The sequence below is a fragment of the Dunckerocampus dactyliophorus genome, chromosome 16, assembly GCF_027744805.1.
Source record: "Dunckerocampus dactyliophorus isolate RoL2022-P2 chromosome 16, RoL_Ddac_1.1, whole genome shotgun sequence".
Taxonomy (NCBI): Eukaryota; Metazoa; Chordata; class Actinopteri; order Syngnathiformes; family Syngnathidae; genus Dunckerocampus; species Dunckerocampus dactyliophorus.
In genome coordinates this window covers 1,663,872-1,691,868 of record NC_072834.1, presented here as the reverse complement: position 1 = coordinate 1,691,868, position 27,997 = coordinate 1,663,872, and the positions used below count along the sequence as shown (strand labels likewise).

At 40.4% G+C, this 27,997-nt stretch overlaps 1 long non-coding RNA gene across 3 annotated transcripts in view; it reads right to left on the bottom strand.

The window, feature by feature from the left end:
• LOC129168614 (uncharacterized) overlaps window positions 1-27,997 on the bottom strand; it is a 71,998-nt gene that overhangs the window by 6,928 nt on the left and 37,073 nt on the right. For all 3 annotated transcript variants that reach the window (XR_008566303.1, XR_008566304.1, XR_008566302.1), the window contains one exon: window positions 14,352-14,397. This is a non-coding gene — a long non-coding RNA (uncharacterized LOC129168614). The remainder of the gene's footprint in view (window positions 1-14,351; window positions 14,398-27,997) is intronic.

The window sequence follows — 27,997 nt, the reverse complement described above, 5'->3', positions numbered from 1 at the left end:
GGAAATGCTATTTCCTGCAGTACAATTGGCACCGCTGACTAACAGGTTGCACCTATGCCATGAAATAAAAGCTTCATTTTTGTCATGTGCCACCTTGCTCTTGTTACGCAACTTGCATTTCAGCAGAACCGCACAAAGAAAACAGCGCTTTGCCTGGCGTGGCAAACCGTCTCAGTTAATCAATAATAAGAGACTTAATGTCTCAGCTTCCTGGAGCCCAAAGACTGCTGTGAAGGTTTATTGCAGGGCACTATCTCTGTCTCCCCGTTTTTTAAGGGACGACCATTTCCTGCTGCTGTTTGCGGAGCCTCCAAGTGCGTGTTTGATGCTTCGGCATCCTGTGTTTATTTTATAAAACCTAAATTCCACAGGCCATGAGTCAGAGGTCACCTCTGACCTGTGTGCTCCTTCTGAAGGCTGCCACCTCTATTGGTATTCACACACACACACACACACACACACACACACACACACACACACACACACACACGCACACACACACACCCACCCACACACACACACACACACACACACACACACACACACACACACATGCCCTGAGGTCCAAAGCAGGGCGATGCTGGAGAACAAGGGCTCACATGACAGCTTGGTTACGACACCATCACAACAACTAGCTTAGGCAACCGCTAGTGTTACCCAACGAGGACACAGTTCACACCTAACATAACAGCCCCGACTACACAAGACACTGTGATTTGGCACACTTGCCAAAGTCATGCTCCTTGGTTGATCACGAACATCCATTAGATTTTACCGAGCCAAATGACTGAAAGGAGGAAGAAATAATTCACTCATTGTAAGGAAACTGATGAGTCACGTGTAATTGCAATAACGTCATATCTGTGTGTGTTCCTCCAGTCGGCTCAAGTGGGCTTTTTCCTGATGACCTCACCACTAAAGCATCAAGAGCCCACTCCTGGATGGAGATCCCCCTGCCTGGGATGTTTATCACATCCGTACTCCACAGCCACTTCTGCATGTGCAAGTTTGGACAAACACCGATTAAAGCAGGCTATTATTTCGCATCTTACATCTAAATTGGTCGCCTAAAAGCAGGTTCTCCTAGGCCAGGGGTGCTCACACTTTTTCAGCCTGCCAGCTACTTTTAAAATGACCAAGTCCCAAAGATCTACCTCCTGCTATACAGTAAATATAGGAAATATACAGTATATTGACTATGAGTATGTATTTATGTAGGTTATACATGGATATCAGGGGAGCACGCACTTTCTCAGCATGCAAGTTACAAGTCTTAATGAGCTACCTCTTTCTATAAAACATATAACATGTATACAGTCTAAGTGGTAAACTTTGGAATACTATCGTAAATATTCATGATTAGTATTTCACATTTTCAAAGTAGCTGCTATCATAATTCTATTCAATATGGCAATAAAGATAAGTCACATAATTCCTCAATAGTTGTGAACATAACCTGAGTGGTGTTAAAAGCTACGTAGCGTTCATTAGGACACACAGTTCATGCATTCATCCAGTTAGCATTTGCTATCAAACATTAGCCATATACAAGAATCTAAAATGATGATGCAAAAGACAAAGCAGCCGAAGTCAAGGCAACATATTGAAAAGGTTTCACCGATGGGCACATTTTCCATTTCATGATGAAATAATAGTTTAAGAAGCGCATGTGTAGAAAACACTGATTTCTGTAGTAGAGTTCATGGCGCCAAGCAAAGCCATCAAACGATACGCTTTGTTCTACGTAGCTAGCCGCTACAAGTGAACAGATAACTTTTGTTACAGCTACAAGCATCTTAGCGCTGACTTGGTTTATCCCTAACCAGGATAATAAAGATGAAAGTTGCATCTCGTGTGTCGCCTGAAATGCCTCAGGAGGGGAGCTTAATGTCAGCTGACTGACGTCATAGGACATATACAAAGTGACGATTACGCGATCGACCCAAACTACCTTGGCCATCTACCGGTAGCTCGGCACCCCTGTTCTAGGACGAGCATAAATACACAGAAATAAAACCATGACATTCCTGTCAGGTTGTTGTGTCCTCCCCTCCAAGAAAGAAGATCCTTGGAAAGATCTCAGCAGGTCCGGAGAACATGTTTATTATTATTATTATTATTATTATTATTATATACTGTATTTTGCAGAAACACTGGTATGTAAAGGAACTGTTTTTATTGTTTTGCTGATACTGTTACACTGCTGTATCCATAATTATTTACAAATAATTACATTTTTATTCATTTAATGAGCTTTTTGCCAGCAATTGTTTTTCTGTTTGCTTAAAACCCTTGATGGGCGATGCTGGCCCTGTATTGACTTGATATCAAACTGCGTGGTATCACCCACCTCTACTCTTAACTGTGCATCCTGCAATGTCATACTTTTGTACTGTAAGAATTTGAATGATTGGTGTAACAACTGTGTTTTAATGTACATATGACAATAAATCTCGTCAATCGTGTTCTTTTGCCTCAGACGTCATCAATGGGCTTCTAACGACACACGAAAATTCTAAAAACAGTGAAAACACATGAGAAAGGCTGAAAGGGACAAATTCTAAGTAGATTTATCGGTAATTGTTGAGCATGAATCCACAAATCCAGGAAAACAAGCGGCCTGGGCGCAATTTGCGGGTCGTAGCTCAATTTTTATTGGCTCCCGGGGAAAATTCTATCCATCAAATTAACCATAACGGAGGATTGGGGCCACATTGAAAAGAGAAAAAGTTGAACTATTGAATTTTTGATACCACACTAACAATGACTATTATTGAAACGTATTTAACAGCTCTTGAGTGTTCTTTTTGCGTGTTTCAAAAACTTTCAAAAAATAAAGAAACGTGAGTAATCCTTTCATTTGTCTGTATGTGGCCCTCGGCGGAAAAAGCTTGCAGAGTCCCGCGTGACTGATTGATAAGTTGCAAAGGCGTGCGTTACCGTGCCGCAACAACCGTGATGAAAAGCAAAAAATGATCAACGAACACACCGTTAATTCAAGCACTGCTATTTTAATCCAGTACAAACCAGACCTATTTCTGCTTAAAGGAACATGATGGGGAATATACCACAGACCAAGTGGAACACACACAACACATTTCTGATGGGTTTTCCCCCCCAAAAATACTGTTAATGAATGTCAAAGATATAGGATGCTACATAAATGTGTTCCTTATTTGAAAAGAACTCAGTACTTTTTTGTGCTTAGTAGCATAAATGTACTTTGAATTGAACAAACGAACATACAGTACATTCACTGCTGTTGTGACAAACATATCCCATTATGTAAATGGAGCGTTGTTGGCACTTTTTGGAGGTTTTTTCAGAAGGCTTTAAAGGGGGAATAGGTGCATGCCGTTACGTGCATTCTTAGCGGCCTCCTTTTAGCTGTTTTATGTCTTTTGAACGCACACAAAAGAAAAAGACGTGTGTTCATTTCTCACATAAGGATTGTGGATGATGGGCAAAATTCTAAAAAAAAAAAAAAAAGTGCAGTTTTCCTTGAACATTTTTGGCTTTCTGGAACAGATGAAATGGATTTTGCATGATTTCTTGTGGGGGAAAAAAGACTGGGCCTTCTTTCTGGAACGGATGAGTGACGCTAACCAAGGTTCCACTGTAATTGTTAAATTGTTAACCTGTAATTGTTTAGCTTCTTCACATGCGTTTACCTGACACGCTGCCATTTTGGGGAAGCCATAGCCTGGGAGAGTCACATGACAACTGCTGCAAACTGTTTCTTATACATCCCATACGGTTATTATAGGCTAAAAAATAACATAAAAGGATGTTCGGTAGCCTTACCCCATCACAATTAACTGCATGACTGTAATGGTTTTCCGACTGATCCCTGTGATGAATTACCTGTAACCAGGTAACAAAGAATGGGAGGTTTACAGAAAGGACTCAGTAAGGATGGATGGGTGTTTTGACTGAGAGGGATCCGGGTGGATGACTAGAGAACGTCTGAGTCACAGCCTGCATTCCGGTATGACTGCTCGTTCAGAGTACCGACGCACACTGACGACAACCACCATCAGGTGCATCACCTGATTTGATGAGCCAGCAGCATGTGCTGTGTGAGAGGCCGCTGAGCAGCAGGTAAAAGTGTCGGCATAAAGGCTTTGCCCGAGAGGCACTTAACATGACACCAGACATGGAAGACACATGTGACCCCTCCCACTCTTTGTGTCTCTCTCCTTCACTCGCCGAAGCTACGATCACATTCGAGTCTCTCAGTGTGCCATGAAGTGGAGAAAAAGGACCCGTCTGAACAATACTTAGTCTTGAGCGACTGACTATCACCCCAAATCACTGCGGTTGCCCGGAGTCACCCTCGTCTGAACTTGCATCCGATATCCTGACTATTCTGATTTGAGTGAAATAGTGCATTTCCCGCTCCATACATTAAATTCATTCATTTACAGAGTGGTTCCGCTGATGGCGAGCAGCGGCGTGTATAAAATAACCGATCAATGCCATCTTTGTCAAACCAGCTCTCTGGTGACCGGTGCTCCCGGTGACTAATGGGATCATTAAAAACGACATTCTTGTGCATGGGGTTAACTGGAAGCCATCGCTCATCGAGGGCTATTTACGAGTAGCTGAAGTGCAAAGACTTAACAACACAGTGAAAAGTGGTGTTTTCTATTAATTCAAACGTTTGTAAATCTGCAGGAACCAATCATTTACAGTTTGTTCATAGTGCGCCAGAAGCGTTCCAGGACTGGTGTCATAGACGACAAGGTTTTCCCTTCAAGGTAACCCCCGCCACCCGGAGTCTAACGCACCTTCCCACACCTTCATGCACTCTGGGAAGGATCCTTGCTGGATCCTCTGGGGTTTGTCGTCATGGCTATGTTCTTCTCAGCCCTGAGCATCCGGCAGTTCCAGGCCCAGAAGAGCATTGTCGTCCTGGAGCAACGTCCCTACTCACTTGACCCGGCTCAGTGTGACAACATGAAGATGATGCCGTGATTAGGGGGGATTACAGTCATCCCTCATTCCACTGCGGTTTGAACATCGCGCCCTCACTCTATTGCCTTTTTTCACAAATTAATTCATAAATGATCTCTGTTTCATGGTTGAATATGGTCCATTATTAGCCATCCATAATGCCATTACTTGCAGTACACACAAATACTGGCACTCCTTTCTTTCATTTGCATCCTTCTCGTGATTTGACTTGACTGGTAGGCCCGAGTCAGTTGCTTTCAATGATTTTAACCTTAACCCTAACCCCCCAAGATTAAAGTGATCAACTGTCAGTTCAAGAGTCCTTTAGCTGTTATAACTCTGAATGATAGGCAGATGAAAGGAAAGGATCCAGAAATGGGCACATGCAACACTTGGTGACCTGCCCTGACCCATAACTCTCCCTGGCTTCCCTCTGAGCAGGGCAGCCTGCTGTGATCCCCAAATGCCAGCAGCCGTGTGAGGCAGGAACAACCATCTGCAGGTCCATTGTGCTGATAATCAACTCCCGCCTTAAAGATGGGCTCACATGGAAATGACTGCATTCTTATGGAGAAATGTAAGGTTCCCACCCATGGCCGGGCACACCGGTTACTACTGGATCACCTTTTCAGGCCTCGGCTATTCCCTTCTGCATTTCAATGGCGGTCTCCCAAAGAGTGACACAAGAGTCTGAAGGATTAGCCACACAATACACAAGACACGGAGAAGCCCTGACCCAATAAAGATGGATGACTGACAGCAGTCATTTCAAAGGAGATGAAAACTCGAACTGTAGCGGTGTCCCATTTCGGGGTCTGCATCCTTCAAGTGCGCATTTGCAGGGTGCATAACATCATTTCGGTGGGCGAAGGCTGTCCCAATTCGAAAAAGCACATTTAAAAATAAATTGTCCACCATCCACAATCCTTATGTGACACATGAACACAGATGTCATTCTAAAGATATAAAAACAGCTAAAAAGGCGCAGCTAAGAATGCACGTAATGGGAATCACTTACTCCGCCTATAAAGCCTTCTGAAAAAAAAACTCCAAAAAGCAGTAACAACCCTCCATTTACATATAATGTGACGTGCATATTAACCGAGCTACAGCGACATTGTTATTATTATTGTTAACAAACGATACCACACCACACCGGCTAGCTACTCGCCCGCAGTGCGTCAGCGTCACGCTCACAATGCCTCAGGCCACGACCAGAAGGTGACGCTACACATTGGAGCTGCTGCTGATGCTGTGTTTTTGTTTTTGAGTTTGGAAAAGTTCATGCTAGGTGTAGCCGTTTGTTTCTATGTTGCTATGTGCCCAGGAAGGAAGTTCCGGTTATGCTTAAAGGGACCAAAATATGGCAAAATACTGTACGTATTCCATGTTATGATGAATGTGCCTGTTACTACATGCTCACAGCACGGATAGAAAACCATCACAAATGTTTTTCTTTGGAAGTAAATCTCTCTTACTTCAGCTGTGAATTGGACTTACGTCTAAGTGTGACTTATGACTTATGTTGATGTGTCTCCTCTCGGCTTAGTGCACTCACTGCAGAAACATTCATTATACGCCATGACTTTCATCTAAGTGTGACATCATCATTATGGCTAATCGGACAATAAAATACACATAAATGTCACATGAGGAGGTGCTGCAGTGCTCTCCTCATGCGTGTGCGAGCTGGAAGGTGCTTGTCACTGCCGTCCTTCCATAGTGAGGAAAAATCTAGCTGTTTTTTTTTTTTTGACAGCAGCAGCACCAGCTGGACAGCAGCAAGTCAAATGCATGAAATACATTTGTATGCTCTGCTGAATGAATGTGACTGCCAAAATAGAGGACTATATATCCAAGCTCACCATCTGACTTTTACAACAAAGTATCAGAACTTTTGCTGGAGACGGGTAGGGGGCATGTGCTCCACAAACAGATACAAAATAACACCACAAATGTTTTTCAGTTCACCAAAAAAATAACGTGACTATTTGAAAACATTTTTTAGCCAAAGCAAATTATTTGGTCATTTTTTTGTTATCCTCTTAATGAGCAAAAAAAAAACCAACAAAAAAACTCCAAAGGTGTGAGTTCCTCACCAGCCATGAACCTCACCGCACACCTCACTGTTATCATACATTGTGGGTGCCATATTTATTCAAACTTGTAAAATTCACTTCCATGTTTGATTTGGTAATACTGTAGTAGTGGTTGTGAAAAGGGACAATAAACAGCACGTGCTTTTTACATGTTAACACGCTTCCCGCCCCACCAAATGTTAGAACGCATTGTAGCTCGTGAGTCGGGGTCCAGTCACCAAACCGGGTCCAGTCCCAGTCATCAGTGACAAGAAGTAAACACTGCTGTAGACAGTCAATCACCACCGACGTGACGATTGTTGTAATAATAAGAAGAAAAATCCATGTTTTTCCTGTATACTCATCACGTGCCGCTGCAGGCAAAAAAACAGAACTTCATCTTACACACAACTGAAGCAGAGAAGAGAGAAATTCTAACGGGGATCCGGATGAGGATATTATTTTGCATGATAAAATCTGCCTCCATCAACAATTAAGTAACAGATGACCGTTTTCGCCCTCAAAAAGGCTCTGTATGAATAAGTCACGATGAGCTGTTCAAGGCCAAGGTCTTCTGTTGCTGTGGTTAAAGTGCAGACAAAACACTGGAAGCACATGGTGTGTGACGGCTTCAGACGGTGATCAAAGCCGGGTCGGCTTGCAGTAAATTTACTGAGCATGGCAGTGACGCGCACGCACGGCCGCTCTTCAAGAGGATACAAGTACGTTAGTCACAGGATGCCAGTCTGATCAGACGCAGAGCTCCGTCCACCATGGGTCCATCACTTCTCCTTATCGGCCCCAAAAGGCTTTCATTTTGCATGTGTGTCGCTTCGAGATGATCAAATGATAAAATGATCTTTATTACGAGGAAGGTACTGCTCACAGAAGATTGTTAGACTATTGCACCGCAGGAGTTTTCTTTTTTATACCATCTGCTGAACACACACACACACACACACACACACACACACACACACACACACACACACACAATGCTCACTGCTTTTGCAGTATTATTCTTAACTCCAAATACTTTCATAATGGGAATTTCCAGTCATTCAAACACTTTACATAATTTTATCCACTCACAAATGTCAATTTACAGGAAAAAAACCTCAAATGAGTGATAATTAGTGAAGGCACATGTTTACATGCCGTTTATAATTGATTGAAGTGATAACATTTACTTCCCTCACAGGACTGGATACTGTTTAGTCATCTATGACAGGTGATCACAAGCGTCCGGGCAAAGCCATTAAGGCAATGTGCTGACTATCACAGTAAACCAGGCCCAGCGGATTTATTTCATGTGTTGCAATTCATTTGATCAAAATGACACATTTGTAATGAGTTAGACCACTGGTCTCATCCTGTTTTCCCATTTTCCCATTTTCCAGAGGTAAAAGCAAGCCTCAAATGTATTTTCATTTACGAGTAAGACTTCAAAACACACGCATGTCATCTTTTCAAAAAATACACGCAATTGCAGGTGCAAAATGTACTCCAGAGCCCACAATAAATAACAATAGGAATGTCAACAACAACAAAAACACACAATATAAAATGACACACCAAGGAAGAAGACGGCCATTGCAAATTTTCAAAATATTTGTCATTTAAAAGAAATTGATTTGGAAATTACGCAAAATATTTTAATGTAATTGTTCTTGTTGTCTGCGACCCAATTTTGGGTCCCGACCCTCCAGGTGGGAAAAACCCATCACAATTTGTCATAGATTAAACACAGTTTTCAAATGAATTAATCATGATTAATCACCGTTTGCTACCATGTCTAAAATATGCCCATTGTGACTGTATTGTATGAACAGGAAGACAAATGACAGAACACGATGCATGAGCTGCTACAAATGAACGGAACATTGGTTTCTTTAATAGTTCTGCCAATGGAGGAAGCAAATTTGCTTGACTAGAATTCTTATCACTCCAATATTTTTCTTGTGACATTAAGACTGTAAAGGCTTATTTGAAGTACTGCATTAAAAAGATAAATAGACCTCATGGAAGTTGTCTTCCTTATGGAAGAGGAATTGTATGATTTTAACATTTAATGAGTTATTGTTATCATAGTTTATTATTTCTTATTGTTGTTGTTGTGATTGTTATTATCATTATTACTGTTGCTATGTGTGTATTTGCATGTCTTCACTTTTTGGTTGTTTTGCGTTGTTTTCTGTCTCTTTGGGTGTTGTGGAGCTGGACTAGGCTGAAGCTGAGCTGTTTTCTTTTGTTTGAATCAAATAAATATTAAATAAGAGAAAATATATATTAAATATATTAATTATATATTAAATATATACTAAATATTAAATATTTAATATATTAAAAAAGAGAAAAAAAGAATATAAAGACTCCTAAAATAAGAAATCAGGTTTAAGTTTAAGCAATTTGTTCTTATCACAGTGTGAGATTTAAGTCAAATGTTCTTATTACAAGACAAGGTTTAAGCCAAATGCTCTTGTAAGACTCCTAAATGGACGTAAAATGCACTTTTCTGAGGCTGGAGCTCAGCAAAATGTTACATATTCCAGACTTAGGAATATTGTTCTTTAACACCCATTCTCAGAGCCCAGAGTGAAGCTAACATGCATCTTTTTGGAATGTGGGAGGAAGCGAGAGGACCTGAGGACCAGAGGACTCCACACAGAGATGTTCCAGCAGAGACTTGAACCGAGGTCGCCTGATTGTGCGGCCAACATGCTAACCACTTGGCCACCTGCACTTTAACCAGTAACCGGCTGTAACCAGTTTCTTTCTTCATTTAAGACAAATATTCTCATTCTGGCGCTGAAGAACGATCAAAATTAGGTTTTCAGTTTTTTATGACAAAAATAACTCATTTCTGGCCAAAAACTATCTTTGTAAGATTGTGCAGACTTACTTTCTGAAGATAAGATTATTTTTCTTATGTGAAAATTGCTAGACAAGATATTTTTTTCTTTTCAGAAAATAAATCAAGTGTTGCTTACGCTTTTTTGCCTTCTTGAAATGTAGCTTTTGCAGTGTCTGTTATCACTGAACGCAGCAGTTCAACGCTTGCTTCACACCGTCAGCTTCACTCATTCATCCACGAGGGTTCTTCAACAACGCATCCCATCATTCACATGGTTATGTAGCCAATAAAAAACCCACCAAAATCATGTGATCATTTTGCGTATCCACGGCAAATATGAACATGGTTGCATTAGCTAAACTTGTGCGTCATTCGTGTGTGGAAAAGTGCTCACGTGGCAATCAAGGGGCAGCAAATTCTCTAGTTCCGTGTTGCCTCATGCGAGGTCAAAAGTCCAAGGACGTTTGGTCATCGACGTGGCCAAAGGAAGAGTCTACCGCTTTCCATAAATCACAGCTAGAAATAAAAAAATAAATCATCTTTACTCCTGTATTCATTTGTTCATGTATCTTTCATCTATCTATTTATTTTCTATTGACTTATTTGACTTATTTTGTTTCTTCTTTCTTTTCTTCATCACTGAATAAGCCTACTACTCAACCCTGATTAAATGGTAATTGATTAAATGGTTCCATGATGAGTGAATTTCCGCAAAGTAGGATTCCTTAGTTTTAAAGCAAACAAGTGTGGCGAATTAGCACATGTGCTAAAACACTCAAACAATGCATCTGGTCTCTCCATAAATAAAGAAATAAATGGAAGATTTTCAAACACAAAACCAGTTTACGATGTCTAAATGTGGTTTTTAATAGTATTAAAGCCCTCTAGACATGAAATAACACCCCTATAGTCACCCTTACACTCCTATTACCTGATATAATAAGAGAAAATAAAACATATAAGACATAATATAGACATAATATAGACTCAGACATGTTAGTTTTTGTACAGTACTTCCTGCGGTGGCTGTCGTCTCATCAATGTAACATTACTGATGCCTAGTGACCAGTGCAGAGTACTACATATCATAACATGTCTTTGAATGTGTCTTCTGAATGCCTTATTTTTGTATTTTAATTCATTTAGACATTTTTATGCTTGTAAATGCTTCATTTATGCCAACAATACTTAAAGTCTGTTTAAAGTAGGGACGCTCCGATCGAATGGTCGCCGATGGGTGTTGGCTGATATTGTGCAGCATCGTGTCTTGACGTCACTGATGTCTGGGGCAGCGTCCCTCAAATAAGCCACGAGCATAAAAAACCAAACATGAACTCTGCAACAGAATGAACCGTATGCTGGGATATTAAGACGTGGCTCGAGATTGGATGTTTGGATACAAATCTGCTTATAAATCATTTTCTTTAAGTCGCATTTATAACAATGAACAAAATAAAAAAAAATAATAAAAAAATACCCTTCATATATTAATTGCAGATAAATGCAATATCTTAAAAAAAAAAAGCAAGGCGAAAAGGGGCCAGCGAAGCTGCAAGCTTACTGAAGCGTGCACGTGGTGGGTGGATGCGCTTGCGTACAAGGTGTGTGTGCAAGGTGCAAACCGCCTTCCAGCACCTGCATGCAACGTGACACTCAAGCTAGTCACCGCCTTGAATATGAATGGCGGGCGTCCATTCATAAGGTGATCTGTGAATATGACTCGGTGAGCAGAGAGAAACAGACGGTTGATGGGCGGTGAGAGTGAAACTTTCTTTCATGGCCAAAGCAGGAAGTGAGTCAGAGCGAAACTGTCCACAACCAATCAACTGTCACTTTGACATGGAATTTTTCACAACATAACTTCAATATAATGATACATATAGACATTGTTTTTTTCTATTATGCGCGTGTGTGTGTGTGTGTGTGTGTCTTTGTGCGAGACGCTCCCACCCCCAGGTGTGCCAGAGGCAGTCTTCCAAGCTGGGGCCCCCGGCGTTTCTTCACGGATGTGCTCCTACCACAGCCACTGTGGAGGCTACCATTTGATTACACACAAACCTTCTTTTTTTACAAGCCCACAGGCTGCGTGTGTGTGTGGAAGTGATGGATCCCCCCACCCCCGCATTTTCGTTGAGATGTTTGACTAATCAGATGGCAGAAGGCTTCATGATAAGTCCCTTGAGAAACCCGCAGCATAGCCGCACCACCCTGCTTCCACGGTACTCTGGTAAATACTCCAGTGTGTACAGCATACAGCGGCACCGCTTACGTCAACGCCCCTCAAGCTGGCTGAGTTGATGTCGACGTCAGCGGTTGTCGACATAAACAGAATGCAAACCGCCAGCAGTCGTTGCGGGCACATTTACTTGTGACCAAAGGGAAATTGCAGATAATAAAGGATTTTTGCTTGTCCGACATCGTCTTCCTCCGTTTATTTCATCTCTTTTTAAATTGGCCGAGTCAACTGACGCCAGAGACGAGCAGTCAGGGACGGCAGAGATGAAAAAAAAACAACAATAATGATAACATAAAACAAATATTAATATTTGTCCATTATCTGCTGCAACCCGACTGCACTCAATGAATTTCCGCACTAGAGGATTCAATGTCAATAAATGGAATATTTTTGTAGTTGGAGCAGAGAAAACATGTTTATGACTTTCTAAATACGGTGTTTAACATTATTAGAGCCCCATAGACATAGTAGTCACACCTTTACACTCCTATTAGTCACTGTTTACATCCCGTTGTGCAACTCTTATGCTGCAGGGACTCCAGACGGCTGCTAGCTCGCAAGCTAGCCTCAAGTTCATTTCTTCTCAACTTAAGAAGCCAAAAACTTACCACTTCCGCAAGGAATGGGAGAGCTTCTGTTCACGCTATCATGTGGAACATGCCATGGCTGACTTCATGAATCATGCAGTGTTAAGGTAATGTTGTGTAAGGTAATGTCTCAATGTTTTGTGTCATTACTGCCACCTAGTGACCAGGATACTACATATCACTTGTACTTCAATGTGCTTTTTACTAATAATAGACCATAGTCTACCACAAAACGGCCATCATTAATTGATTAATTAATTTCTGAAAAGAGACGACTGTGTGTGTTTTCTGCATGCAGTGAAGTCCAATCATTTTGAACATTTTCTTAAGTAAAAATCACTGAATTGGCTCATTTCCTGATGCCGAGGCTGCCGCGAGCGTGCCTGTCTACCGTCACACTGCACACTATGAGTTGGATCATGGCGCCGGCCAGTTTTTGTTTGCCAGCATGTTTCCAATAACATAATGTCGCAAGTGAAGTGAGGTGGCTGCTAGCTTTGTTGCCGCCTATGAGTGCTCACAGTGCAGCACAGCTACCACACAGCAGCAATTCTTTGCTAGCTCAGCACCATCACATGCGTGTCAACATTAGGCTGAGCAATTAGCGTACACGGTGGAACCGTGATTAGCGTATGCCTCGCTATTGAATTTAAGAAATAACTCATAGCAAAACACAAAGCTCGCTGCCACATCGTGTCTTTGTCGACAATCACGTCTTCAGTGAAGCTAAAAGTAACCGTAATTATTCGCTCATCCCTTTCATTCTTTCATTTTCATGCATTTTGATCTTTTTATTCATGCAAACTATATTTTTATGCACATAAAACTATAATTGCCGACTCTAAAAATGTGTTCACATTTTTGAGACTGGTGGCCTGACTGTGTTGGTTAGCAAAGAACTACAGAGTCCACCGCTAATGACATCATAGACCGGTGACGCAGCCGACTTGCGGTTCCTGTTTCTACTTATTAGCTAATAGGCTACTAACAACGCAGTGTGTTAATAACACGACAAGACGGACGCCATAATGTACGCTAACCGGGAAATGTACGCAAGCTGAGGCAAAACGTGCAATTTTCAACGTTAACGGACAAACACACTAAATGAGCTTCCGCTCTACTGCAACACATCTTTTTCATAGAAAGAACCCCTTTGGGTTTGTTCCCTCAACAAAAGCAGGCACCTTTCAGTTAAGCAGGTTCAGTTGTATCTTTATTGTTTTCCTTCAAAGAGGCTGTCGTCACTGCGCACAACCCGCTTTGACAAAAAACCCAAAACATTTAAGGGCCTCAAACAGAAAAGGGCCACATCAGGGCAGTCCATGTTTTGGTAAAACAGCAACAGTAACAGTGAGAGAAAGGAGTCGACCCGAGACCATCCCAATTCTGTGAAGCCGCCACAAAACATTCAGCCATTTGGTGGAAAAATCCCAGTCGTCAATCACCTCGCATGTTATCGCGGTGCGGAGAGAAGCCAGAAGGAGGAACGGAATACGACAAAGACTTTTAAACTTCAAGTTGTGCTTATCATAAAGCAACTCACAAATCAAGCCATCTCTGCTCTCACCATGTGTCGACCTTGACTAGTTAAAAGGAGGAGGAACACACACACACACACACGCACACACACGCACTCTTACCTTGAGGAAGGTTGTCCCCTCAGACAAATGTGATCACATTCCATTTCTGTATGACAAAGACACACACAAATAGCAAGTCAGAAGCTGAGGTGAACCATGAGGTCACTGCTGCTGCAGTGTGTGCATCATGCACTGATCACCAATTCCTTACACACACACACACACACACACACACACACACACACACACACACACCCAACCAAGATGGCTTGAGCTTAATGAAACTATGACGCCCTTTTGTCCAGCCAGCAAGAACTAACAGCTTGGGGATGTATGACGCACCGTTGGCCGTATATCATGTCAAAGTTTGCCCATGCTGGTGTGAAAGCGTAGCCGGTGTACTGCAGCATGTGTCATTGCTGCGGAGGGGGTCTGGAGGCCAACTCATGTCTGGTCTGATTCCTGCTTACTCACCAGTCCAAACAGACAAAGCCACTGGTGGCCTTGCTGGCTAACATCGGTTTGGTTGAAGAAATTGGACCACAACAATTGCCCATGCTAATGCTCAAGCCTGTACCACAAAGCAAGTTATCCGGCTTAACAGAGCCAAACACTGAAGATGTGCAATGAGCGGTACTACAAAGTTAGTTCCGAACTTGATTAGTTAAGCCAGGTTTTTCTCGTCTTGTCGTGGGGGCTGTGGTGCCAGCAGCAAATATGAGCAACAGACCAGCAACAGAGTGGCTTGCTTAACTCGGGAAGAACTGACTGTATCTTCCAGGACCCAAACGTTTTACACCGAGGGCCACACACTCAAAATGAAAGGATGCGAGGGCCACTTTGATATTTTGTAACGTAGATATGCTATGAAGGTGTATTGTATTGTATAGTGTATATTTAAAAAGAAAAAAAGTGCATCTCAGATGTTATTCCCATAGTATAACTTTTTCCACAACCTAATTTTCCAAAAATGACAACTTTATTTTCTTTTGTTGTTCCGCAGTATATTTTTCTTTAATATTTCATCTCTATGCTTCTTTTATTATTATGATTTTATTCTTGTGAAATTGCAGGATCTTTTTCGTAATATTTTGACTTTACTCTTGTCAAATTACAGCACTTTTTTCCATTCCTGCTGTTCATTTTTTAAAAATTATTTTCCAACTACCGTACTTCAACTTTCGTCTTGTAAATTTTCTTCTTGTAATTCCAAAAATTGCCACATCTTTTTTTTGCACGTTTCTAATAATATTGACTTGTATTTTTATGTATTTATTTTTCCTCGTGATGTTGGGTCGTTATTCTTGCAAAATAATGAAACTTTTGTTCTCCTAATATTCTGATTTTATTCTTGTAAAATTGCTGCTGATTTTTCCACTTTTGCTGCTGCTACCGTTTTGTTTTGTTTTTGTTTTGTTTTTAGCTTTCTTCCTAAATTATATTTTTAAAAAGGGGGCGGGCCAATAAAAAAAAACACCGCGACCCGCAAGAGACCCCTGGGCTGCACTTTGGACACCGCCCCGATAAGGAATATAAATATATCGCACTTGCTAAAGGAAACACTGTAGCAGCTGCTTACTACAGGATGGATGGCTGGCAGAAAATCAATTTTGGTTATTTTCAAATGGTGGGGCGGGCCCCTTTGTTGAGGTGTCAGAGGGGACGTGCGAGGCAGGGGCCACTATACTGTGCACTACTGCATATACCCTACTGCACTTCACTTTCTGCAAGGTTGACGGGTGTGTTGCTGTCTTTGCTCATACTTGAATGATGCTGGTGCCAGCAACCCATGTATGTATGGAAAATGTAGGCCCCCTGTAAAATAATTAAGGCCCACGGGCAGGGGCGGGTCCCCCACGGGGTAGCTGTTGTCACATCTCTATTTTTTTATTTTATTTTTTGTTATTTCATGAAATCATTGTCACAAACAAATACAGTACATACTGTGTGTACTGCCACACTTACGCGTTCATTTGAATGGTAAATATGTGATTTACTCAGCAATTTCAGCAGATAAACGATGCAATGAAAAGCTGAAGAATATCAAATAAAGCGGCCCCCGCATACTTCTTTTTTTCGGCATGCCTCCCTCGGTGGAAAAAGTTTGGACACCCCTGCCTTAACCCGACAGAGCTCTTGGCTAGTTAGTCACTGCAAACTTTAGTTGTGCAGAAAAGTAGCCGCTTGAACCCACAGGATCTTATTTTAAATTCTAGTCCAGGACCCAAGGTTTCCAGAGACACTAAATATATACCGACGAATTACAGGGAAAAGTATATTAAATGACACACAAGACATCGAGACTTTTCCATTTTGTGTAATGATAGTGCCATAAAAAGTCATGTCTGATCTGAATATTTTAAAAGAACATAAAAATAACGGCACTGCAGTTATTTCTAATAATGATATTAAATAAAGGTCCATTTCAAGAATGGCAAGCAACTTGGAAAAAAGGGCTACGGTGTTGATGAACCACATTCCCAAAAGTACCTACTGATGATGAAGATCATGTCCAGAAAACTTGAAGCTCACTACAGAATAGACAAAAAGTGACACTATAATTTGACCAAAATAAATACGACAACAGCACAAATCCAAAGGAGCGTCGCTGTTCCATCATTCTGCAGCGTACGCATCCGACATGCTGCCTTCTCCTGCACTTTTTCCACTGATTGGATCATTTTATTGCCTTTCACTGAGTGTGCGTGTGGGTGTTTATTATCTCTGTGTTGACATCAAGCGTTATTAAAAATGCAAAGCGGTAGCTGTAATGTCAAAACATAAAAAAAAACAACAAAAAAACTGTTGAAGTTGTTCCTGATAAAAAACATCATGGCCTAAACTTCTGCAGACTATTTGAACACGCTGAATCTAAACATTGTGTTACTGAAGTATGCTTATTTATTTTACGTACGTTTGCCGCCGCCAACACGGCTGAACTCGCTGCATTAGACATTAGACATTAGACATGTGACGTTAGAGCTGCTCAAGCCCAAATTTTTTATTGCCATGTACATCGTGACTGTCACATTACATAGTATGCAGCACACGTACTGTAATAGAAATACTGTTGCCGCATCCATTTTTGTTTCTGTATGTTTTACATGCACAGTAGATTTTGGAGACTATATTATTTCAAATATGAATGTGAGTGCAAATCTCATGCCTTAAAATACTTTTTTATTTTATTGCTTCAATATTTTTTGATATAACAAAATCAGCAGGTCCCGACAAAATTGAGTCTTATTATTTGAAACTTGCTGCAAACATTATTGCCAAGCCATTGACATATATTTTTAATCTTTGCTTGTTCACTTGTGAAATCTCGAGTATTTGGAAAACTGCTTATGTACACGCGCTACTTAAGGGAGGTGATGCAAGTATATTAAATAATTATAGGCCTATTTCCAAATTGTGTGCACTGGCTAAGCCGTTGGAATCATTTGTAAGTGATCAATTGAATGATTACTTGGCCAATCATAGTACTCTTTGTGAGGTTCAGTCTGGTTTTCGGAGGCGCCACAGTACAACTTCTGCTGCTCTTAAAGTTATTAATGACTTTATTGAAAATAAAGACCAAAAAAACACTGTGCAGCTCTCTTTGTTGACCTTTCAAAAGCATTTGATACTGTGGATCATCTTATTTTAAAACAACGATTGATTAGTGCTGGCCTGTCAGAAAAAAGTGTCAAATGGTTTGGCAATTATCTTTCTGATCGATACCAGTGTGTACAGGCTGAGGGGTGTACATCAGGTCTATTGAAAGTGTCTAAAGGTGTACCGCAAGGTTCTGTTTTGGGACCACTTTTGTTTATTTGATATATTAATGATGTTGATAAAACTGTGTTAGATGCAACGTTTCATTTCTATGCTGATGACACGGTCTTATGCTGCGCAGGAACTACACCTACTCAGGCTATTTTTAACTTGCAGCAAGCTTTTAATTTGCTTCAGAAATGCCTTGTTGACGTAAAACTTGTCTTAAATGCAGAGAAGACTAAAGTAATGTTGTTTACAAATGCTTGGAAATCTAATTTAAAAAATCTGCCTAATATTATAACACTACAAGGTTCTCCTATTGCACGTGTGTCAACCTATAAGTACCTTGGACTTTTGCTTGATGAAGCACTTTCTTTTGCCCCGCATATTCAGCAGCTGGCAAAAAAATTAAAAGTAAAATTGTGTTTCCTTTTCAGGATAAAATCATGCCTTTCTTTTGCTGCCAAAAGGAGGTTGGTGTCTGCAGCATGCTTATCAATGTTGGATTATGGTGACATTTTATACATGCATGCGCCAGCTAAGGCCTTACATGCCCCTGATACTGTTTACCACGGTGCTTTAAGGCTCATTACAAACCTAAAATCCTTCACACATCATTGTGTTCTTTATGATAATGTCGGCTGGTCTTCCTTGTCTTTACGCAGGCTGAAACATTGGTACCTCTTTTTATATAAAGCTATGCTATATATGTGATCATATTTTGCCCAGAGAAAGTGATCGCTATAACTTGAGATCTGAAGACTTCATCACGTTGACTGTTCCAAGAGTCAACTCAGAACAAGGAAAAAAGGCATTCAGTTATTTTGCACCATTTTCCTGGAATAAGATCCAATCTGACTTGAAGCTGGATCAGTTGGTCTCAATTTACTCTTTTGAGAGACTTTTAAATGTTTGGGTTGAGAAATGATCATGCTGTAAATGCTTTGCCTGATTACTTTTATTACCTTGTATTTTTATTGTTTTATTTTTTATTATTATGTGTGTACGAATGTCTGATGTAACCTGTAAATTGTGCTGCCTCTTGGCCAGGACACTCTTGAAAAAGAGATTTTTAATCTCAATGAGGTTCTCCTGGTTAAATAAAGGATAAATAAAAAAAATAAAATAAAAATATATTCGTTTGTCTACACACCATGCCTCGTGCAACGCCCCTTGAGCAGGACAACTCTGGACTGTTGCAAATGGCTGGTCAGCCGTTTTCTTGTACACATTTACTTTATACTTGATTTAAAAGAAATCAAATGGAGTTTCTTAGTTTTGAACTGATTGATATGCAGTATAAAGAGTCTTTGATGATTTTAGATGAGTCAGTTTGCTTATTTAAGGAAAACTGCACTTTTTGGGGGGAATTTTGCCCATCATCCACAATCATTATGTGAGACGTGAACACACATCTTTCTCTTGTGTGTGCATTTTAAAGATATAGAAACAGCTCAAAAGAGACAGCTCAGTAGTGCACGTAATGGGATCCACCTATGCCGCCTACAAAGCCCGCTATTAAAACACCTCCAACAAGGTTTTATGGTTTCCTATCCATGCTGTGAGCATGTAGTAACGGGTACATTCATGAGAACATGGAATACTTACAGGTGTTTGCCCTATTTTGGAACTTCCTTCATTGATTTCACATAGCGACATACAGCAGAACGCCAACACCTAGCGTTAACTACTCCAAACACAGCAGCAGTGGTGTCAGCTCCAATATAGTATGTAGCCTTACCTTTTTTGTGGTGGTCTGAGGCGTTGTGAAGCTTGTCGCTATCGGGCTGGTAGCTAGCCAGTGTGTTATGGCTAAGTGTCAATACGCCAGTAACACAGTTCGATTGGTGTAACGATGTTAATAATAATAAGAACAATGTCTCTGTAGCCTGGTTAATATGTGCGTCACATTATATCGAAGTGGAGCGTTGTTGCCACTTTTTGAAGTTTTTTTCAGACGGCTTAGTAGGCGGAATAAGTGGGTGCCATACGTGCAGTACTGAGCTGTCTGTTTTTATGTCTTTGGAGCGCACAGAAAAGCGAAATACATTATGTGTTCACCTCTCACATAAGGGTTGTGGATGATAGGCAAAATTCCAACAAAAGTGCAGATTTCCTTTAACAACTTCAGCTCTGCCATCAATAATAATAACCAGGGGAAAATATATCAGAAATGGGAACATTTTATTCCACCATTACTGCTACTAAGTAATGAATGACTTTCATCTTGTTTTATTCCTCATGTAGTCATAGAGTGGAAATATACATACGCTGGCATATACTGTACTGTACATTCCCAATGAAAACTGAAGAATGGCACATGGTTCTTTGGGTGGAGGGAGCAAGGATCGAACCGCCAACCTTCTGATTTGTGGACGACCTGCTCTACCTCCTGAGCCACTGCCACCCCATAATAATAAGTATGATCCCTAAAGTGAAAATACTGTTTACATTCTCTTGTATAAACAGTGGATCACCGCACTTTTGCGCATTTTTGGTCAGAAATAGGCTGCTTTTTTCCACAAAAACACATCTCAGACACAAATAATTCACAGCACCACTGTTAGAAAGCCCACAATTTCCAATGTTTCCATGTTTATGTCTTTATGCTACACTGATTATGTTTTTTCTTCAAGTGTCACACTTTGCTTGGCAGTCCTTGAACGCACCGTGCGAGATGCAAAGGTGCACTTGCTTCAACAGTCTATCCGGGCTCAAGACTTCCAGTGGTCATCTGACATTATCATTCATTGGTGGTGAGCATTGTACATTTTATACTGAAATAAAACGCACCTGCATTGCACTGCGTAATAAAAGAGCACAGTTTGGAGTGGCCTTTTATTGTGGCCAGGCTAAGGCACAACTGTGCAATAATCATGCTTGCTGTCTGATTAGCATCTTAATCCATATCATCTCGGCAAAGTAGAAGTGCTCACTAATACAGACTTGGACGGATTTGTGAACAATATGTCAGAGAAATGCTGCCTTTTGTGTACACAGAAGAAGTTCTTTGAGCGCAGCTCATGAAAAATCTTAAGCATTTGTACCCACGCACAACACGGAAAACCTTCAGCATATTTGTACGTGGAATTCAACTCGTCAAGCCTTGTTCAAAAAAAAAAAAAAAACGACACTTGAATGTACGAGCCTCTTGCTCAAGATCAGCGAGTTCCTCCATGACCCTGAGTGGGATCAGTAGAAAACGAATGCATGAATTGTGTCTTGTTCAGCTGTTATTTGAATTTCATAGGTGAATTTCTCTTGGAGATCAATAAAGTATCTATCTGCAGCATGTAAATTTGACCAATGATATTACAGGAGACCTTTAGATCACAAATGGCGAGCCAAAACAAACCTACTGGGAGCTGCATATCCTCGAGTGGACTTCTGGTTGTGAAGCTCAGACATAAAGCCGACCGTGCGTTTGCTGTCAAGGCCCCTGACCTTTGGAAACATGCACAACCTGTGACTGAAACCCCTATGAGAGAAGGTCAAATGAAGTGCACCTGTAACGGTTGCAGTGCATTTTAGTATCATCATGAAATTCCCCCTTCTGCGCGGTGCTGTGTGAAACTTCCCCCTAATATCCATAAGTTTTTGTCCAATGGGCCACAGTGCATCAAAATGACAAGGAAGCTCAACTGAAACTAAACCAGCTTTAGAGGTTGCGATTTGTTTTATGAAGCGACAGCATCCACATGTCTATGGCTTCATGACGATATATCACTCCACCATGCATCTTGACAGAACTTCCCACATGCTGTCTACATTTGGCAACAAGCTGGAGTTCTCATTTAGTGTCTTTGGGACTATTTGATTACATCCGTCCGAAATGAAGGGGTATCGCCGATCAATCAATCTGTTTTGCGTTTTTTTTCTCCACTTTAGGAGAAACTTATCAAAAACATTTATCTTCAGTGGTTGTTGTGCTAATATTCCAAACATGTTGATTACGTTGCTGACAACACATTACATTCCAAGAGACATGTCCTGATCCCGATTTTCGCCTTTTTTAAAATAAATAGTAGGTCGGAGGATAAAAAGGGAGTCGAATTTCTTGCTTGGGACAACCAGCCCATCTCTGTCGCGGAGAATGTTGGGTTTTGCTGTAAGTATGAATCCAGGCTATGTTCTGCCATCACGACATTACATTGTTGATTCACAACAATATAAGCAACTATTTGCGTTTTTCTATTATTTTCTATTTTCTATAGTAAATTCTAACTGCAATGAAATAAACTTGTGTTTATTTCAGTTGCTTGCCCAAAACGTTTTGCTGGTTGAGCAGTTTGTGGTCCAGGCGAGACTCACGATGCACTTCAATCGCTTTATTTCACTTTATTTCATAACAACACTCACACAGGAGCTGCTGTCGGCCATTCTCTACACTGTCAACCTGCTGCTAGCAGTCAAGTCTAACGAGCTGACACGCACTTCACTTGCGTTTCTTAAAGGCGCACACAACAAGTCACAGATACTGTATTACACTTCATATCACGGCTTTTGAATGCCTTACATTTGTATTTTCGCTCATTTAGCCATTCTTATGCTTGAAAATGCTTAATTTAGGAAATGAATGTTTGCAATTCGCTTAAATATCCATTTAATTTTTTTTTTTTTTTTTACTAATAATAGGTAGCATTCAACCATAAAGCAGCGACCATTTATTACGTGATGGAATAAAGTTATCAACAGTCAACAACACAACAATACAAAGGATTGTTGAACATATTTCTGCATCTTATAATGTTTGTCACCTTTTACTCCTGTACTTATTAGTCATTCACTTACACTTAGTCTCTTATTTATTCTCTCTTTTTATTAGTTTTTCGTTAGTTTGATAAACTTCTAAGTCACAGTTGTCACTCGTCTTTCACGTTAGAATTCCACGGCTTCACTGTCACAATTAAAAAAAAAAAATTAAATAAATCGTGCTTTTTCGTGGTGAAATACCGCCTATTATCAGTCAAAACGTATGCAACGTATGCAAATGAAATAAAATACAAATATGAGGCATTCAAATACACATTCAAAGAAGTAGTATTGTACACTGGTAACTAAGTGTCAGTAATGTTACTGTAATGTTCGGTGAGACACACAAGCACCAGATTTGATCGCCGGAACAACAGGCTTTTATTGCAGGTTTAAATGATCTCACAAAAGGCACAATAATCCCTAATAAAAATCCGGGCTACTGTTGTGGCCCGTTTTGTCAATGTTCCCCCTAATTTTTCAAGAATATCACCAACACAAAAACGACCTGAGCATTCCTTGGACCTCTGAGAGCGGCATCGGACGTGCACGCTGTAGTATCGCACCTGTCCGAAACCTGAGAAGTGAGAGCTTCCATTCTGTCATATTTTGTATGCGAGTGGTTTCAAACAGACGGCAAGCAGGATTCCACAATGTAGCTTTCTTCTTCTTCGTTATTTTCAACCTCACACGAAACAAGCCAGGGTCTCATATAATGAACCATCTGAATCTTGTAGAAAACCCCTACTTTGTCATTTTATTTTCCATTTCTTTTCTTCTGTACCGTTTTTATTGTTAATTAGGTATACTCTCATTTCCTTAGTTGACTTTCACTTTCTGTTTTGCATGTGAAACTATTTTATCCTGCAAATGTACTCAAAATTGATGCCGTATTTATTGTATACGTTTACTTTTGTCTAAAATAAAAAAAACTCTCAACCAACCTTCCTGTATATTAACCAAGCTACAACGATGTTGTTATTGTAGCAGCTAACACGAAAAACTATATTCATCTGGAAGAGTAACACAAGGCCTCGCTAGTCCCAGCGTCACTCCCAACGCCTCAAGCCACTGCAGCGGGACAGACGGAAGAGTGGATACTACTGGCTCTCAGTTTCGCTAGGAAGACTGACCAAGATGCTCCTTTGCTGTCAGCGTTTTTTACCTGAGGACTGTAGCTCAAGTCTTGTGCTGGAAGACACAGTCATCCCAATGAGAGCGGACATTGTGAGTGTCCTCACTGTTTCTATGCTGCTGTTGTTGACGGAAGTAGCGTTAGCTCCTCTGAGCTATGTCAAATCAACGCGCCTAGGAAAGAAGTTGCGGTAATGTTTTAAATCATCAAAATACGGCAAGATGCTGCAAGTATGACATGTTATCATCAATATACAATATACTTATTAATGCATGATCACAGCATGTACAGTGGTGCCCCCTTCTGATTTCTTATGTTTTTGCATGTTTGTCACACTTAAATGTTTCAGATCATCAAACAAATGTAAATATTAGTCAATGGCAACACAACTGAACACCAAATGCACTTTTTAAATGAAACTTTTGATTGTTAAAGGAGAAAAAAATCCAAAGCTACATGGCCCCTGTGTGAAAAAGTAACCCTAATAACTGGTTGGGCCCCCCCTTAGCAGCAACAACAGCAATCAGCTTGCAATGAGTCTCTTCCAGCACCGTGGAGGAATTTAGCAGAATTGTTGTCATTCAGCCACATTGGAGGCTTTTCCAGCATGAAGTGCCTTTTTAAGGTCATGCCACAGCATCTCAATAGGATTCAGGTCAGGACTTGGACTAGGCCACTCCAAAGTCTTCATCCATTCAAAGGTGGACTTGCTGGTGTGTTTTGGATCATTGTCCTGCTGCAGAACCCAAGTTGCTCTCAGCTTGAGGTCACCAGCAGATGGCCGGACATTCTCCTTCAGCAGAATTCATGCTTCCATTTATCACAGCAAGTCTTCCAGGTCCTGAAGCAGCAAATCAGCCCCAGACCATCGCACTACCACCACCATATTTTACGCTTGCTATGATGTTGTTTTTATGAAATGCGGCGTTACTTGTAATGGGACACACACCTTCCAAAAAGTTCAACTTGCCCACAGAGTATTTTCCCAAAGGTGTTGGGGATCATCAAGATGTTTTGTGGCAAAACTGAGACGAGCCTTAATGTTGTTTTTGTTCAGCAGTGGTTTTGGTGTTGGAACTCTACCATGCAGGTCGTTTTTGCCCAGCGTCTTTCTTATGATGGAGTCATGAACACTGACCTTAACTGAGGCAAGTGAGGCCTGCAGCTCTTTGGATGTTGTTGTGGGGTCTTTTGTGACCTCTCGAATGAGTCGTCGCTGCGCTCTTGGGGTCATTTCGGTTGGCCGGCCACTCCTGGGAAGGTTCACCACTGTTCCATGTTTTCACCATTTGTGGATAATGGCTCTCATTGTGGTTGGCTGGGGTCCCAAAGCTTTAGAAATGACTTTATAACCTTTTCCACATTTATAGATCTCAATTAATCTCAGTGGTGTTATGTTTTAACAGGGGGGGCAATCACTTTTTTACACAGAGCCATATAGCTTTGGATTTTTTTTCTCCCTTAACAATAAAAGTTTCATTTAAAAACTTTGTGTCCAGTTGTGTCATTGACTAATATTTACATTTCTTTCATGATTCGAAACATTTAAGTGTGACAAACATCGAAAAAAAAAAAAAAAGAAATCAGGAAGGGGGCAAACACTTTTTCACACTTTTTTTTAGCCGAAATAGGTACCTCCCATGACGTGCCATGTTAACCGGCTCATGCTCTCGTTTTCTCTTGTTAGGACGCACAGAAAAGGGAAAGAAATGTGTTCAGGTTTCACATAAGGATTGCGGACGACCCTTTAAAGATAGGGTGCAAATGAGTTATCAGTAATTGCTATGGAGACGGGGCAGGTTTAAATAAGATCCGCTTCTTCCTACTTCCTTTTTGCAACTTGTTAAGCATGTCGGAAACAGATAAACATGACCCTGACCAACAGGTGCCACATAGCAACAATTGTTCTATGAAGTATAACATTTCAGAGGCTCAGCTTGGCCACGCCTCACAATGACAAATAAAAGTTACGTCTATCCGCCCCCAGGAGGGCCCAAAAAATCCCATCATGCATTCTAATGTCCAATGAAGGTGGAGGAAGTGCAGAATAAAGAGCATCTCCTTAGAGACTGGTGGAAGACACCTGACAGAAAGCCACATCAGAGCACACGCTGACATTGACTACACAAGTCAGTGATGTGTACACACGCCAAGACAACAAAAATCCCTTTTATTTCTCTAATTGACTCTCGCATAGCAGCTTGACAAAAATGTGCCGAAGCGGGGGTCCCTGAGTGGAATCTTGATGACCCCCCCTGGCCCCCACACTCCCCATACTCAGGACCAGGACAATATTTTCTGCGTATGATAACGAATGAGGCTCAGCTTTTAACCCTTTCTCTCTGCGACACAATGGCCGCACTCCAGCATTCCCTTCAAAAACACACTTGAGCCCCAAGGCGGCAATCAGACGTACTGTAAATAGCTTACGGATTTTCCAGGATTACATCTGTGAAGCCAAATCTTCTCTATCAGCACTTGGGGCGAGTTTGTATACATTTCTTGCCCACAAGGTCTCCAGCCCGACCGGCAAGACTGAGCAGTGCAATGCACCGGGACCACTGCCTGCAGCTCCCAGCATAAAATGGTGGACTCCCTCTGCTTGAACACAAAATGGCTCCCCCTCACCACGCTGCAAATCTGGTTCAATATTTAAAAGCATCCACCCTCTAAAACAACATGAAATATGCATGCAATTCTAAAATTAAACTCCATGTGGAGCACAAATGAAGAATGAGTGGTAGAGATGTACACACATACAGTGCAGTATATTATACAGTACATTACAGTACAGTATATTATACAGTATATTATAGTACATACAGTACAGTATATTATACTGTATATTATAGTATATACAGTACAGTATATTATACAGTATATTATAGTACATACAGTACAGTATATTATACAGTACATTAGAGTACAGTATATTATACAGCATATTATAGTATATACAGTATATACAGTACAGTATATTATACAGTATATTACAGTACATACAGTGCAGTATATTATACTGTATATTATAGTATATACAGTACAGTATATTATACAGTATATTATAGTACATACAGTACAGTATATTATACTGTACATTAGAGTACAGTATATTATACAGTATATTATAGTACATACAGTAGAGTATATTATACTGTATATTATAGTCTATACAGTAGAGTATATTATACAGTATATTGTAGTATATACAGTATATACAGTAGAGTATATTATACAGTATATTATAGTACATACAGTAGAGTATATTATACAGTATATTATAGTATATACAGTACAGTATATTATACAGTATATTATAGTACATACAGTACAGTATATTATACTGTATATTATAGCATATACAGTAAAGTATATCCAAGATGACAACTCACACAGACCTCATGCAGCTTCAAGTCATCAACAATCACATAGATTGTATTTATTGATTATTGCTGAATTTAAATACAGAAATGTACATTTCTTTTGTCACATTTTGACTCAAGTATTTACGTATTTAGTGTCAATCTTTTTAATTTACTTGTCTTTATTTAATGTCTTCTATTTTACGACTAATTCAGTTGTTACTTTGATTTGATCCTTTATTTGGTTACATTTGTATTCCTTCCTTTTCCTTGACACTGCTCAAGCTATAAAGCGTCATTCTTGTACCCCTTCTTGTCACACAGTGAAAGTGAACGCAATGGAAATGACAAAATGTAAGCAAACACGTAAAACGGGGGTGTTCAAAGTGGGGATGCCCAGTGGCCATCTGCACATTGTAGAAATTAAATTAAACAAAAAAAACCCTCCAAAAAGCAGCAACGATGGGGAAATAAAAAGAGCAAAAGCTAAAATGTTGGTACTAATAATTAATAGTAAAATGCTTTGTCACTGATAACACAAAGTTTTGTTTTTAAACATTTGTCTTTTGTCTTTTTTAAAGCAGTTTTACAAATTAAAAATATCAAAACAGCCCTCGCATCCTTTGACTTTTCCATATGCGGCCCTCGCTGGAACAAGTTTGTACTCTAACGGATGTAAAAGATACGGTGACTGAATT